The sequence below is a fragment of the Chlorocebus sabaeus genome, unplaced genomic scaffold, assembly GCF_047675955.1.
Source record: "Chlorocebus sabaeus isolate Y175 unplaced genomic scaffold, mChlSab1.0.hap1 unalloc_scaffold_337, whole genome shotgun sequence".
In the NCBI taxonomy this organism is placed as follows: domain Eukaryota; kingdom Metazoa; phylum Chordata; class Mammalia; order Primates; family Cercopithecidae; genus Chlorocebus; species Chlorocebus sabaeus.
In genome coordinates this window covers 276952-292262 of record NW_027327634.1, presented here as the reverse complement: position 1 = coordinate 292262, position 15311 = coordinate 276952, and the positions used below count along the sequence as shown (strand labels likewise).

Genomic DNA, 15311 nt, shown 5'->3' with positions numbered 1-15311 from the left:
GGGGCCACAACTTGACCTCAGAGCAACACAAGCGCAGACACAGCACCCCAGGACACCCTCCCCACCCAAATTCAAGGAGGAAAACCAACCCCCGCCCCCTTGCAGAAACCCCCGGCTGCTGGAGCAGACGCCTGCCAGCGTGTGCAGCCTCTGCCGTCCCACATTCCGGGCTCAGCACCTGTGCCTCAGCCCTGGCACTGCTCCCCACACCCACAGGTGTGCCAGGAGGGGCAGGTCCTAAGGTCTCCACTGCACCAAAGCCTGCAAGGCAAAGGGGCCGCTCCCTCCAGCAGGAGTCCAGAAGCACACACTGCACCAGCGACAAGGCCTGAGAATTCTCCCCTCGCTCTCCGAGTCTCCAGTCTGTTGCCCGCCACGGTCTTCTGCCAACGGCGAGGCCCAAGCTGGGAGGCACATTTGGTTCTCACCACTTCCCTTGTCAAGATCAATACTGCAAACATATCCAATTCATCCTGTCACTAAAAAGGAAATAATCCGCCATCTCCATCACAAATGACGCAACCAGGTTTCCATTACTGCGGTGTTTTTTTCCCCCCCCCTCTATTTTGAGATGGAATTTCTGCTCTGTCTCCCAGGATGCAGTGCAGTGGCGCGATCTCGGCTCACTGTAACCTCTGCCTCCCGGGTACATGTGATTCTCCTGCCTCAGCCTCCCAAGTAGCTGGGATTACAAGGTGCCTGTCACCATGTCCGGCTAATTTTCATATTTTCAGTACAGACGGGGTTTCACCATGTTGACCAGGCTGGTCTGGAACTCCTAACCTCAGGGGATCCACCTGCCTCCTCCTCTCAAAGTGCTGGAGTTACAGGCGTAAGCCACCAGGCCCAACCATTACTGGTGTAATTTCTAAGCCACTCTCTCACACCCACTTCTTTTTTTTTTTTTTTTTTTAAAGAACCAGCTTTATGGCTATATTTTTTTCCCAGAGAACCAGTTACCCATTTCAAGTACAAATAAGACACCATGTTTAAAAACCAAAAATGCCAATTTGCACAGAAGTCTCCAAATACCTAGTTGATTTGAGCCTTGAGAATAACATCAAGCTGTTGGCTGAATACAACTTCCCTTTCCATCTGTCTGCTTGTGAGTTAGACACAAGGACGAAGCCACGAGCTAGGGACATAAAGGCAGGAACCACCAAGGCAGCCGAGACTCCAAATAAAAGCTCGAAGGACCAGCACAAATGCACCACACCCTGCACGCCCTCCTCTCCTTCCTTTTCAGAATTTCCAGAGGATGAAACAGGGACCTCCTCAGACGTCCCACGGTGCAGGCGACCAGAAGGGAAGGCGGTGGCAGTCTGAATGAGGTGACCGGGAAATCACATTCCACAAACAGAAATTCTCCATGTGCTTTACATCCTCTGTCTCTGAAGAACTATGCCAGCCTAACAGTCGCTAGAAAACCACCTTCAAGTATCATTTCCCATTTCAAGCAAAGAAAACAGTGGTGTGGCATGAGGGAAAAACATAGCCATATGTTCTAGGGTATTAAATAAGGTTTTTTCTGTTATAAACGTATAATTTTACATTCTCAGTTTTCTGTATAATTGATATGCTTCCTAATTGGCAGACATAGTAATAAAAAGTGAATTCCAAGTGTAAGATCGGAGGACCCGTTCACATGGCTTCAGGTTCTGCTACTGTGTTTCAACTTAAGAAAATGGTTCTGTGCGTTGGTAACAAGGCCTGAGAGTCTGTGTGTGAGTCTGTGTGGCTGTAATCAGGGTTCGTGTTGGCTCTGTACCAGAGGATGTTACACTGTTACATTATCTTCTACAAAAAATCCTGAAAAAATGAAGGCTGAATAGACATACACACCCTCCCAAAACAATCCAAATGTCCACCGATATGAAAAACGGATGAATTACGGTTTCCATCATGGAATATTCCTCAGCAGTGAAAACAAACTATAGCCACAGGTGCCAACTAGGATAAAGAAAACCTTTTAAACACGTTTAAAGTGAACTGACTAGGCGGAATTCCTCGATTACAGGCATCTGCTCCAAAAGGGTACTGTTCTGAATCCTGTGATGTAGAATGATATTTAGCAATCCTGTTTTGGGGCACATCCAGAAAAAAAGCAAAATAATGACTACACAATTTTAAATTCTTTGTAAATTATAACTATTACTATGAAAATTCTAAAAATGTGAAAATCTTCCCAACTGTTGTTGGACAAGCTTCAAAATAAATACCCTGGCATTGCTTGCCACACCCACAGGTGTGCCAAAATAAATGAAAATATAGCCTAAGTTAGTAGAATCGAAACCTGAAGATGTACGAGCCGTACCCCTGCCTCGCTATCTATACATCGTGTAGAAATTTAAGAGCAGGTAGTGACACTGCAATGCAAGGCTCAAACCAACTGGGTATTTGGAAACTTCTATGCAAATTAGCATTTTTGGTTTTTAAACACGGTGTTATTTGTACTTCAAACAGGTAACTTTTTGATTCCCTTGGAAAAAATATAGCCATAAACCTGGTCTAAAAAAAATAAATACGGGAGTGGGTATGAGAGAGAGTAGCTTAGAAATTTTAAAAGTATCAGCAGGGAGCAGTGGCTCATGCCTGTAATCCCAGCACTTTGAGAGACAGGCCCAAGGGGCCTTTGAGGACACCGGTCTCCTCTGCTGCCTTCCTGCTGGACTGACCTCAGGATATTCACTGGATTTCCACCCCTGTCTCATTTAACATCCCAAGGGTGGTCTTCATCCTCATCTGGGGCTCAGCTCTGCCCCAATTTCTTAAATCTCTGCCTTCAGAGCCTGAAAACACCCACGCCCAGGGTCACCCTAAGTCCACGTTTACCCCAGAGAGTCCCAATTTTATGTTTTCCCAGCATCGCCTTAGTGATAATTTATCCTGTCAATTCCAACTGCCTTCACACCTCACCCCTGCTGTCTCCCAGCAGACCCCACTCAGATGCACTTGCCCCAGACCCTACACCCAGGTCTGTGCATGCTGCCCTGCTTTGCCCATGTGGGGACCACCTCTCTTTCTTGAGGAATCAGCTGGCGATCATCTCCTTGTGGAGGGCTGCCCTGACTTCCAACTCTCTCCAGCAAAGGCAGAAGCCATCCTCGGTACTTCCCCAAAACTCAGGCCAAGTACGAAGATGGCGCAGATGTTAGCTGTGCCTGGGATGCCATGGGCAGGGTCCCCAGATGCTCTACACATGGCCCTGGGCACCGCCTGAACATAGCAAGTGCTGAAGAAACAAAACTGACATGCGCTGACCTCTGATAGGGCCCCCTTCACCATCCACATCTGTCTCCCCTCTGGACAGCAAAATCCACAAGACACGGAGGGCTTGTCTCACTCATCTTCAAACTCCCAGAGTCACCCTGGTAGGTAAAGGAGACTCAAATGTCTTCTGAAGGAAGCGGCTGGTTAGCTGCCAAGTTAAAGGGCCTCTGAAATTCAGAGCTCTGCATAGGAGTCCAGCAGACTTTATTATGAATGACTCCAACCACGGCAGAAGTGGCCGTGGAACCAGTGCTAACAAATTCAGGATTTGTTCACTGTTTCTCAGTTAATTATCACAACTCATTCTCACAGAGCAGCTGCGGACAGATCCTCAGACGTCTACACAGAGTGGGACGATGGCGCCGAGTCACGTGAACGTCCTGTTGCAGACTGGGAGACACCGGTCAGACATGGACCCAGGCAGAGCACAGACCTCACGTTAAATCTGCTCCCTGTAAACAGCACTCCGTGCCACGCCCTTTCCTATCCGCACAGCTTCTACAAATTCAACTCTCACACCTGACACCTAACAATACTGCACACCCCCATGTGAACGCCCCATTTACCTCCCAAAATGACCCGGCATGGCCGAGTACAAAAAATTTCAACATAAGGGAACTGGAGGGCATGTGGGGCTTTCTCGAGTACCTGCTGCCTCCTGATGGGAGGGTCCAATGCTTCACACCCCTAGTGAAGGGCGGGTCTCTTCGGCCCCCCGACTTTGACCTGGAGCTTAAATCAGCATTAACTAATTTCACTTTCCAGGACCAACTTCAAAGGCCTGCAAAGCCAGAGAAGGGAGAGGAGATGGAACACGCCCTCACCTCAGACCTGCCGCAAGCACGCACTTCTCAGATGCGTCCCAAGGTGCACAGCGTGTCCGATGCCTGTTTCACATCCACCGACCTGCAGGTCTTCTATGTGGCATCAGCCTCTTGGGCACTGGAAACAAGAGGTATAATGGCAAATCCCCTATGCAGCAAAGGTGAGGAAAAGGGACCCAACGCAATGGAACTGACCTTTTTCTGACAGTCTCAAAACAGAAGGAAAATACTGTACAACCAACTTCTCCTCACGCAGGTTTATTTACCTGTGACTCAGAGGCCATGACAGACAACTTCAGGTTCTCACCGATTCCTATTTTCCCCATCCAGGAAGCCTTTGTTTTTAATATCGTACACACTTGCCATTTTGTAGGCCAAAAACAGCAAATACTGCCAGTTTCCTATAGTTCAACTGAATAAAATATGATCATGGCCTTTTGTGAAACCATGAAGAAGAGGTGGATATCTCAGTATGTGTTTCCAGACTGGCTTTGTTCCTGAAGTGGTAACTCTGTTCACTCAGGATTTTAGACACTGAAGAATAAACATCAATATCCCACCAAGAAAATCAAAAAAATGAAATAATTTTGCATCCACCTTGGAGCCGTTTTAGGATAAGGCAGGACACAAACTTTTAAAAAGCTGCAGTTGTCCCTCTGTATACACAGGGACATGGATTCCAGAACACCCCCCGAGTTTACCCAAATCTACGTATCCACAGGACTCCACGGCCACCCTATGGAACCGCATGTAGGAAACGTCGGCCCTCCACAAAGCCAGGTGTTTTCAGTAAGGGTTTGGTTGGAAAATAATTAACATAAGTGTTCCTTCGAAGCTCAAAACCTATGTGGTTCAGGGTCAGCTGCATTTATTACTTGTGTCATATCTGAGGCCTGAAAGCCATCATTCTCGATACCTTAACGTGATGGTTAACAAACTAACTGTTCTGATTAGAAAGAGGAAAAAGCTTATTTTTAAGCTGACAATGAGAGTGGATGCGGCTACGGTGAACGGAGAACAGACCTAAGCAAGCACCAAGGCTGGGGTGACTGCCTGTGCTCAGACCCACCAGGGCCTGTTCCTCCATCTCCCTCTGCTGAAAGGGATAACCGCTTCTCCCCCACGACTAAAGGGCCTTTTTTAAATACTCACACGAGAAGTGCTATGAAAAGCTAAAAGGTCACAGATAACATTTTTAAAAATAAACATTAATGTAAGCATTTAACAAGCCCATTATGATTTTTAAAAAAATGGTAATAAGTTCTTGGGTGTGGTGGCTCATGGCCGTAATCCCAGCACTTTGGGTGGCCGAGGTGGGTGCATCACCTGAGGTCAAGAGTTTAAGACTAGCCTGGCCAACATGGTGAAAACCCTTCTCTAACGAAAATACGAAAATTAGCCAGGCATGGTGGCAGACGCCTGTAGCCCCAGTTACTTGGGAGGCTGAGGGAGGAGAATCACTTGAACCCAGGAGGGAGAGTTTGCAATGAGCCAAGATCGTGCCATTGCACTTCAGCCTGGGCGTTGAGTGTGAAACTCCATCCCAAAAAGAAAAAAAGATTATAAAGTTTTCTTTCCAATGAACTTATCATTCAGCCACCGAGGTATCCTATAGCTACTTATTCAGCCATGAGATACACAACAGGAGATATAGGCGAACAGGACACAGTTCTTCCCTGAAAGAAGGCTGCACCCTCAACAGAAGGGAGGCACATACTCCGAATGGAATCGGCATAGGGAACAGATGCTGCTGCAGGTGGAACTGGCTGCACAGAGCACCCGCTCAAGTGTCTGAGAAACAAGGAGCCGTTGGTGCCATCACCTTTCATACCTGAGCTGGGTGGTGATGACATCACTACCACTACCACCCGGGACAAAGAGCCCCAGAACCACACAATGAGCTTACAAACTCACCAAGGCGACGACCGAGTAATGTGCGTGGAGTGATGCGAACACGCAGACGTCAGGGCCACGCACGGAGTTGGTTTTGTGCATCAACCTGAGCGTGCCTAGGGTGCCCAGATGGCTGGTTCTGCATTATTTCTGTGTGAGATGCATGTTGGCCTCTGGACTGAGTGGAGACCCATCCTCGCCGGTGTGGGGGGCACCACCCTATCCATCCAGGGCCCGAGTAAAACAGCAAGGCGGGAAAACTGGGTTCACTCCACCTGTCTGGCTGATGGGCCAGTGACATTTGTCTTCTGCAGCCCGTGCTCCTGGGTCTCAGCTCCTCAGACCCGGGTGGGATCTGCACCCTCCGCTTCTCAAGTCTTCAAGCCACACCCTCCCAGGACTCCAGCTTGCAGGCTGTGTGTCCTGGGGCTTCTTGGACACTGTAGCCCCTGCAACAAGCCTCGCCCTGGAGACACACGCACACCCGGCTGGCTGTCTCTCTGGAAGCCCTGACTAAAAGCCGTCCCTGAAAGTGGTCTTCAGAGTTTCTTTCCAGCCCTAAGATCCCAGCACCCCTCCTACAATTCTAGGCGGAAAGGTGAACGGAGACCAATGGACAGAGGTGTGTGCGAGGACACACCAGGCAGCAGCACTAGGCAGGAGGGCACTAACACTCACTAAGCAAAGAATCAATGCTGCTTGCCACAAAAATGAGAGCAGTAAAGATTTCTTCAAACAGAAATGAGTTTGTTTCATGATTTGCTCTTAATACATAAGAAAGCATAAAATTAGGCCTATTAACAATTACGTAAGTCTTTAGAGGCCCTTGAACTACTTCTGTCCCTTTGTGTTTTTATAGAAAATAAGCCTGAGGTTAAAGAGAATAACGTCACTGGCCACAACTGGGGCCACGGGAGGACACAGCTTATACCCCTGAGGTCCCTGGGTGCCCCCAAGTCCTTCCCTTGCTATTTATGGAAATATGGGAGAAACCAGGAGGTCTGAGCACAGACCTGGCCGTGCTCCCGGGGGCCGAGGAAAGCACCCATCTGTCCAGTCTTCCCTCCACACCCCAAGGTTCCCTCTTACCCGACTCTTGGGCTGACGCGGCTCATGCACTCAACAGCGCCATCATTAAACGCTTAGCTTCGCATCACGAGGGCCTCCTCTGGCCTCCTCTGACCACTCCTGAACCTGCAGTCAGCACTAGTCTGCAGGACACGCGTGGAAAAAGTTCATGGATCACGGTCTCCAACGAGGAAGGTGCCAGGCAAGGAGTCGGAGAGCCGGGGATGGAACAGCACTCACCCAGGGAGGCGAAGGCCAACAGAGGCCACCACCGAGGGCCTCCCTTCCCACCTTGAGGGCAGCTCACCCAGGAAAGCGAAGGCCGACACCGGCCACCACTGAGGGCCTCAAGGGCTCTCCCCACCCTGAAGGCGGCTGCGATCACATTTCCCATCGCACCAAGAGACCCCTGTATTGAGCACAAACCTTTCCAACCTTTGAATCAATAAGGAATCACAACACAGACATTCCCTCAATCCAAATGGCCAGCCCACAAAACAGACACGCAATCATGCACATTTCCTGTGGGAAAATCAGTCAGTCCCTGGGGCCTCGCGCCAGGGGTGGGGGAGCATCATGGGGAGATGCCCCAGCCCCAGCCTGGCTCTTCTCTCTACAGCTCCTTTTCCCTCCTCTTCCCCCCGCCCCTTCCCACCCCCTCCTAGCCTCAGAGGCTCCTTCCTCAAATTCTTTCCCCTTGATGAAGTCATTCATGCCCAAAATACAAGGCAAAGTCATGGGGGCTAAAAAGAAAATCCATACCGTGCCTCGCGTTTTAGATTCTCATAAGTTTGAGAATAACCAAGCAAGAATCTTTGGCATGTGAATGCGGTCTGAAGGCATCTGAGCACAATGCCCGGCACTGGCCCGGAGTGGATCATGGGTGTCTCGGACATCTTCGCAACTCTACGCCAATTATTTTGAAACATACCAGCAGAATAGAACCATGTGAATAGCTGCTTCTCAGTTAAAAGTAGGAAAAGACTCCAAAAGCTGCCCTCAAGGAACATCCTTCCCACCAGGAGTTTTCTGCATCGGGTCCTTCAGGCATAGTCAAGGCCCCTGGGCCCAACTTCCTCATCCCTGCGTCATAAAGCAGCAAAGACAGTGAGGAATAAAGCAAGTGAAGGAGTCAGTCCCGCACAAAACGGGCTCCAGAAGCCACAGCCACTCTCCCAGTGTGGGAGCCAAGTTCAGAGACCTGGAAACACCAGCTTTCCCAGGGAGGAGGGCAGAACAATGCCATTTCCCCCTAGTTTAGGGAGACACCACCCCACGTCCTCTGGCCTTAATAGAAGAGACACTTCACATAAATGATTTCAATGACTCCACCACACACAGAAAGTGGGCTAAGGGCTAACACACCCAAATAAATGCCAGGCAAAAACACATTAAATGAACACACAGATAACCAAGGTTCTCCTGTTATCCACGAAATATTCAGAAACAAATCCAGTAAGCAATCTCTTTGCAATCAAAAGACCAATTCAGAGGTGCAGATTAAAAATAAACATACAGGCCGGGCACGGTGGCTCACGCCTGTAATCCCAGCACTTTGGGAGGCCGAGGCGGGCGGATCACAAGGTCAGGAGATCGAGATCATGGTGAAACCCCGTCTCTACTAAAAATAGAAAAAAAAATTAGCCGGGCGCAGTGGCGGGCGCCTGTAGTCCCAGCTACTCGGGAGGCTGAGGCAGGAGAATGGCGTGAACCCGGGAGGCGGAGCTTGCAGTGAGCCGAGATTGCGCCACTGCACTCCAGCCTGGGCGACAGAGCGAGACTCCGTCTCAAAATAAAATAAAATAAAAAATAAAAAAAAAATAAATAAAAAATAAAAAAAATAAAAAATAAAAAATAAATAAAAAATAAAAAATAAAAAATAAAAAATAAAATAAAATAAAATAAAATAAAATAAAAATAAACATACAACTGAACCCTTAATACACCAAGAACCAAATTCCATGGAAGTGTTATCACATCACCACCTCCCAGCTGAAGGAAGCAGCACTGGCCACTGACCAGCTGTTCACTCGTGGGTCAGTGAACGAAAGGCAGTGCTGTCCAGGACAACAATGAGATGTTAACCTGAAAAGGGCAAAATTGCAGAGGCTGGAGGGACCTTCCAGGTAACCCGGCCCCCTCAGTGGACAGAGTACTCCCGTGGGGCCACAGAGCCCAGAGCTCCAGTGTGTTCGGGGCAAGGACTCAACTGCAACCCTGATGATGTCCGAATGCCTTCTGCCCTTCTGTGTCTCTGCCCCACTAACGGGGAATCCGTGAATGCTAAGGAAATGTAACGCATTTTACAATACATGTAGATTTTTAGCAAATTAAAGATAAACAGTGACAAACTTTGAGAATTAACCAAAATATAGTTCAATGAATGCCCAAACTCAAAGCTAGTCTCCAAGAGGTGATAAGCTGTGTGTGGTGGTTAACGCCTGTAAATCCCAGCCGTTGGGGAGGCTGAGGCAGGAGAATCACTTGAGCCTAGAAGGTTGGGGTTGCAGTGAGCTGTCATTGTACTACTACACCCAGCCTGAGAAACAGAGTGAGACTGTCAAAAACAACCAAACAAAAACAAATTAAAGGAGTTCAAATGAACTCGCCCATACCCTTTAAATTTTCATTTGAGTACATGGGGTGATCTAGTTCCTTTTTCCCTTGCAATACATGAATAATCTAATAATTCAATATAATCTAACAATTACATGGGAAAATTTAATTATTTTCCCATTTCATTATTCCCTATCTCAGGGAAAAAGTTAAAAGTATTCCCTATTTCAGGGAAAAAGTTAAAAATCATTTTAAACCTTCCTTCCACAAAACAGTATACTCAGTCATCTCTATCTGCTTTATCATGTGGAATTCAGCTTCACATGTCTATAATACGGTTTTTGTTAAACAGCGTTTATGTAGACAGGCAAGAGAAAGAAACACTTGGTCTATGTAGAAGCAGCAGAAGACACGTTTTAACAGAAAAGGGAGAAGATACCACCGTGTGAATCTGGAAATTCTGTCCTCATCTTGTCCACACACACAGAAAACACCCAAGCACGTACCTAGTGTCCAACAGGAGCACAGAAAGGACAGGGATCCCTCCAGTTGTTTGATGACCAGCCCTACTTGTCACCGCCACATAACAAAATCCGCACGGCAACTTCAGCAGGTTTCATTCACGATTCCACGGAAATCAGGCTGAAGAACATACAGATGTTTTGCCCACATTTAAAAATCCAAGTGTGGGACTCATAGAAATAAAACACATTATGGGTTCACTTAACTTTTCCAAATTTTTACTTGGAGAAACCTATAAAGTTCTTGTCAGTTACATCCTTAAGTTTTTCAATAATTTTTAAATGCAAAGGTCGGGCAAGACTTGTAAAGAGGTACACACATACGGCCCGGCACGGTGGCTCACACCTATAATCCCAGCACTTTGGGAGGCTGAGGTGGGCAGATCACGAGGTCAGGAAACCGAGACCGTCCTGGCTAACATGGTGAAACCCCGTCTCTACTAAAAATACAAACAATTAGCCAGGCGTGGTGGCGGGTGCCTGTAGTCCCAGCTACTTGGGAGGCTGAGGCTGGAGAATTGCATGAACCCGGGAGGCAGAGCTTGCAGTGAGCTGAGATCGCACCACCGCACTCCTGGTGACCGCACTGCCTGGGTGACAGAGGGAAATAGTCTCAAAAAAAAACACAAAGCAGGTACACACATACATGCCACGTTCTTCTCTCAAAGAGACAGGCCCTTTTTTAAGATTCCAGAAGTAAATGTGGTTGTCACCCTGCTTTTGAGAGGATGGGCTGTGTTTTAAGCATGAACACACTTTCCTCCATGCACCAAGGATGCACCATGGAGGCAGTGCTGCCGCCACCTCCCTAGTCTCTGCTCAGCGTGGGGCAAGGGGAGCTCAGTTGTCTCCCATATACACCGTTAACAGGCCAGGTGCTCAGAAGGAGGCTTCCAGGACTCGCTGTAGGCATTTATCAGCAGGGCAGGCAGTGCCTCGTGCTGGTGGGCATCCAGCAGTAAGGGGGTCTTGCACTTCACTCCCTGGGCCCAGCCCCAGACAGAGGAGAAAGAGACACCTGTATCATAACTCACATGTATTTATAGATACACAGAGACACTGCAGTGCAAGGTGCAGAACTAGAAGGAATCATGGAAATAAGAGGGAAGACATTTGGTTACGACTGGCAGAGCCACTTCAAGCCTCAGCACTTCCTGCCGGAGCCCTCCCTGACCAGACTCCTCCAGGGTCACTGCCACTGCCTTGCCCAGCTCATGACAGGGCAGACAGTGACAGAGCCTCAGAACAACCTCCCACTCCTTCCTCACCAGTACAGGGGACGAGCTGTTCATGAGTGTCCCAAAGCCTGAATGCGGGAACACAGAGGTGACTGAGCAGAAAGGGGGACAGCCACAATGGCCGCGGGTGTGCAGATATTGCGGGGCGCCCCAGCAGCCCCTTCCGTCTTAAAGAGGACGGCCACGGGTGTGCTGATGCTCCCGCGTGACCCAGCCGTCCTCTCCACCTTATAGGGGAATGGCCACGGGTGTGTGGACATTCCCGGGTGCCCCAGAGCCCTTTTCACCTTAAGGAGATTTTCACAGTCTCATATCAGTCTCCAAACTATTCAGTGAGGTTGGAAGAGTATCACTGTGGACCAACACTGATTGGCACCAAGTAAGGGCAATTTTATAACCATGTCTCAACCATGAAACAATCAGGTCTTTGGCTATCTGGTCTAAGCTTTTTCTGTAACAAAGTTGGATAATTAAGTTGAACTTTGGTTTTCCAAAGCTTGTTACAGAAACCACATCTTCCTAGGTGTGGCTCTGTGGTGTCACGTGCACACATCAGTAGCCAGGCTTGCCAAGACTCACGGCACGTTACACGTTCACCTGAGAAGGCTGCTCAATCACTGAGGGCTCTGGCATGCTCTGAAATGAATTTGCCACTTCAGTCTACACTCTATTCCCTTGTTTGGTTAAAGAAACCCAAGCAGAATGTGTTTTGGTCAATCACGTGCTGACCCAACTGCAGAGGTTTTAACTAGAGTACTTTCATTGCATCATAGAAAGCAAAGTCATATAGATCAACTCATTATTACCACTCCAAAGGTTTAGTAAATCTCTAGATAATCAGGCAAACATTTTAAGAAGCTACATTAAGGTTTACAATACTCAAAATTTAAAACTACATCCATGCTTCCAAAAACCACCATTCCCATTTTAGATGGCCAAATGCATATGAGAAAGAAAGAAACGTGCTGAGCACATTTTTTGGGTAATCTTATGGAGAAACTGCCACTTTAAAAATGGCTCTAGTTCCTGGCTCCAGATGGGTGTGGTGGGTTGCCTCACTCAATTTCAACTCCACCTGAAGCTGGGAAACTAGAAATCCATTCCCAGACTCCAGGGCCCCAGAATTCCCAGTTCTGGAAACAGCCTGGAATGCAGACCTGTAGCAGAGAATTCTTTCCTGCCCACCCTAACTGTCGTCTGTGGAAGGCGACAGTCAAAGACAAGTCCACCCCCCTAGGCGCAACCGCACCACGAAGAACCATTTCAAGGTGGGAGGTGATTGATTAGTGGGAACAGGCAGTTTAGCTAATCATTCATAAGGCAGAGAAGGGGGGTTTGAAGGCCTGTATCTGGCCTTGCCCTCGGTAAATGGTCATCCGCCAGTCAGCCTAAGCCACATGGGAAGGGGCTTCTTGCAGTAAAAGTGGGGGCGCAGTTGTGGGGAGGGGGAGTGTCTTAACCATCACTGTTTTACAGGATCACAGGGCTCAGGCAATGTTCAGTATTGTCACACACCAAGGTTTTTATAGTCTGAAGAAAACTACAGTCCTAAAGTGTCAGTTCTCAAAGCCTTTAAGTTCCTCCTGCTAAGATTCCCAGAGGGTCTCCACTTCTTGCACCGAACCCCAACTTGCACAGGCACCTGTGCCTTCCTCCTGCAGCAAATGCAGATAAGAAGCTGTGGCTCTGCTGCAGTAATGATGCCATGCAGCCCTAACACCACAGCAGAGCAATGGCTCTGGCCTGAATGTCCCCAAAACCTCATGCTGAAACCATCTCTGATGGGATACATTAAGAGGTGGGGTCCTTGGGAGGTCCTGCTCTCAGGACTGGGGTTGGTGTCCTTGTTGGGAGGCCTGCTCCTCCACCACCTGAGTTCTGACGAGACGACCGCTGCCATGCAAGACCCGGCGAGATGCTGCCCTCTGTGAGCCACAGGCCCTGGGGCACCAGATGTGCAGGTGCCTTGACCTTGGACTGCCTTGACCTTGGACTTTCCAGTTTCCAGAGCTGTGAGCAATAAATGTCTCTTTACAAATCACCCAATCAACAGCAACCGGACAGAGGCAGTAATGTCACAACATGAGTCACTTTTCTCAGTGGGCCAGAGGACTCCCCATGAGCCACCACTGTGAAACAAGAACTCCCTGGAGGTTGGAAAGGGGTTCACAAGGAATTCTACCCAGCACCAGGGTGTCTGTCCTTTCTTGCAGGAAGATAACTGAGCCATGGCAGGAAACTACAGGGTGGGTGGGGCTGGACAGTAATGTGTCACCTGCTCATCTAAGCCTCAGTCTCCTGCCTCTCATCACGACAGTAGGGATAACACCCCCCTCACCTGAGCTGTTGGGGGAGGTAAGAGTGCTGGGTGATTAACAATTGTTAGCTCCACAGAAATTAGGCAAAGAATCCGCCCCATGTCTTATAAAACCAAACCAGCCCAGGAATTCCACATCACTACTAATTTGCATGGGAAAATGCCAAATTCTCCTAAGTTCTGGCATGTCTTTTGTATTAATAAAGTTTGCAGAGTTTTCACATACTAGTAAATAAAACAGGAAAATACATCATACAATTTGGAGGCTGAAGCAGGAGAATCACTTGAGCACAGACAGTGGAGGTTGCAGTGAGCCAAGACCTCGCCACTGTACTCCAGTCTGGGTGACAGACTCCACCTCAAAAAATAAAAAAAAAAAGATTTTGCTGCTTCATACTAGTAAAGTGGGCAGATTCTACATGCCAACTCTTATTCAAAGGTCGCCTAACACTGACTCAGGAACTCTCGCCCTGATGTGCTTGGAGTTTTAATCCTAACAGTGTTAAAGACCACCCCCCAAGGAGCTCTGAACAAGTACTCCAGGTATACGCTGAACAAGACCACACACTCTCTGACCGAAGTCTAACTTCACAGACCCAAACTACAGAACCGCAGAAGACACTGCTTCTGTCCAACTTTTTGTTCTGTCATCGTTTGTGTCCATTATTTCCTACAAACCGTCTCATTAGAATTTAGGGCACACAAAAGGCCAATACAACAGGGTTACTTTTCAAAGGTTTGGAGGTGAAGAACAGATACAATGCATTAACTTCCTATTGCTGCTGCAACAAATTACCACAAATGCAAACCTCCTCTCAGCCCTGGAAGTCAGGAGTCCCAGGGCTGAAGTCAAGGGGTCAGTAGCTTGTATTCCTGCCTGGAGTCTCCCAATTCATAGAGGCCACCATGCAGCTTGACTCACAGCCCCACACCCCTCCTACCACTGCCCCGGCCTCAGCCCTGCACCCCTCCGGCCCCTGCCCCACACTCGCCCTCAGCCCCACAGCCCTCTGGCCTCTATCTCGTCCTCAGGTCTCCTCCTCTGAGGCAGACCCTCGTACTCCCTCTCATCAAGGCACATGTGAGAACACTGCACCCACCTGGACAACCCAGGGTCCTCCCCCATCTCACTGTCCATTACACTCACATCTGCAAAGCCTCTTTTGCCATGGAAACTTCATTATACTAACAATCATTTAACAAGTGCATTATAATGATGTGAAAATTGGCATCGTTTTCCTCCTAATGAACAGATCAGTCACCCATGTACCCATGTAACCTATAAATATTTGACTATTAAATATACAATACTGTAGGAGACAGAGATGAGGAAGACGGTTCCTCCCTGAAAGACGACTGGACCTTAGACGGAGGGATGAACATTCTGAACAGGATCAACGTAACTCAACATTTGAGTCGGAGAGGCCAAGCAATGAGACTTTCAAAAAAGCAACCAGAAAGTATGTACTGTGCCTGTAGTTCACATCTGCGCCTGGCGTCATGAGCACGAGCGTGCGGACACGCACACAGGGCCCAAGTTTAAGATCAAATATAAGGAGCTTTCCACTGTAGTATTTAACTAGATCTTGTTACAAAATAGCTTCCTGATTGCAGTTTTTATCCA

General features: G+C 48.3%; 1 long non-coding RNA gene across 1 annotated transcript in view; it reads right to left on the bottom strand.

Annotated features, from left to right (window-relative positions):
* Nucleotides 1-15311, bottom strand: part of LOC140711230 (uncharacterized) — a 48602-nt gene that overhangs the window by 12349 nt on the left and 20942 nt on the right. The gene's annotated exons all lie outside the window — the stretch shown is intronic.